Source organism: Psammomys obesus, unplaced genomic scaffold (assembly GCF_907164565.1).
Source record: "Psammomys obesus unplaced genomic scaffold, mPsaObe1.curated_primary_1811, whole genome shotgun sequence".
NCBI lineage: Eukaryota > Metazoa > Chordata > Mammalia > Rodentia > Muridae > Psammomys > Psammomys obesus.
Genome location: NW_026586662.1, coordinates 3,048,914 through 3,050,177, shown reverse-complemented (window position 1 = coordinate 3,050,177; position 1,264 = coordinate 3,048,914). Strand labels below are relative to the sequence as shown.

The 1,264-nt window shown below is 43.7% G+C and overlaps 1 non-coding gene across 1 annotated transcript; it reads left to right on the top strand.

Moving 5' to 3' along the window:
* Nucleotides 1-739: 739 nt before the first annotated feature.
* LOC129672903 (small nucleolar RNA SNORA17) lies at nucleotides 740-871 on the top strand. The gene has a single exon (XR_008719582.1). It is a non-coding gene; the product is annotated as a small nucleolar RNA SNORA17 (small nucleolar RNA).
* The last annotated feature ends 393 nt before the right edge of the window (nucleotides 872-1,264 follow it).

The window sequence follows — 1,264 nt, the reverse complement described above, 5'->3', positions numbered from 1 at the left end:
GGATGAATGGGTGAAGGTTAGATCTGGAAAGGAAACATCAAGTGGGGAGTGGTAGAAAAGAGTGGGAAGAAGAGGGGAATATAAGGAGATACAAGTAAAACTAAGGATCATTTGAGGGATAGTATAAAAACCTAATTCAGTAGACACATCCTAATATACATCCAAATATGAATATATGAACAGTCTAAAGTAAACTGTCAAGTAATGGGGGGTCAAGAGCTCCCACTTTGCCATCTCTTGTCACGAAATGAAGTGTTCAGTGATGGGATTGAGTTACTTCTAATTAAGTTATTGGCCAAAGATGTCCCACAGGAAGTCCCAAACAACCTAGACCATTGTCAAGACTATAGTTTGCTCTTCACAAATTAACAGCAAGTTCCCATTGCTGAAGACAACTCTACTTACACAGCTCATTGACTATAGAGAAGTAGAGCTGGTGCCTTCCTAGAGCCTTCACTTATACCTTCTAATGTCTTTAGTATAGTAAAGTGCTTCTACCTAAAGAGAAACATAAATACCAACCCAGCCGTAATCCTTTGATAAACAATGGTGTCTTTCCTGCAAGATATGCTAGAATAATAGTGGCCCAAAGTTTGTGAGAGCAACCAACCAATATCTGAACTGATTTATAGACTACACCATGAGATGGAACCCAGACTCAACATTGCTTGGGTGACCTGACACAAGATATCCCAGGGACTCAGGATAAGACAAAATACTCCTGTCAGAAAAAATTCTACCTGCTCAGAGGAGCATCACAGGTGTGACAGTTGAGTCGCTCGTGTGTCAGTAGGTGGCAGAGAGGAAAAAGACTATGTTTAAGCTCAGTTTTGTGACCTATGAACAACTGAATGATTAGTAGCCTAACATTCCCTGAAAAAAGTGAGCCTGAGATGAACACCAGTCTGACACCAGGGGGCTCGGACAAGGAGCTAAGTTGACACAACCACCAGTCGGCACCATGCAGGTGAAGGGAGTGGGGCCATAACATGCCCAAGATGACCTCTCCCTGGCACCATAATACACAAGCAGGGCATACCATTCCTGAGCCCACTCCTTAGATGACCCTGGACACTCAGAAACCCAAGGTGCCTTTCTGAGGAGCAAGTAAGTGGTGGAGAAATGGAAGTGAAACAGAGACAGAAGAATGTGGAACCAAAAAACTGAAACAGAATTGGAGGCTCAAGGATAGTGAGGAACATCCTGATGTGAGAACTCAGTGATGTCACCTTGGACCATGACGGGGTCCTGGCGTGTGCTACCA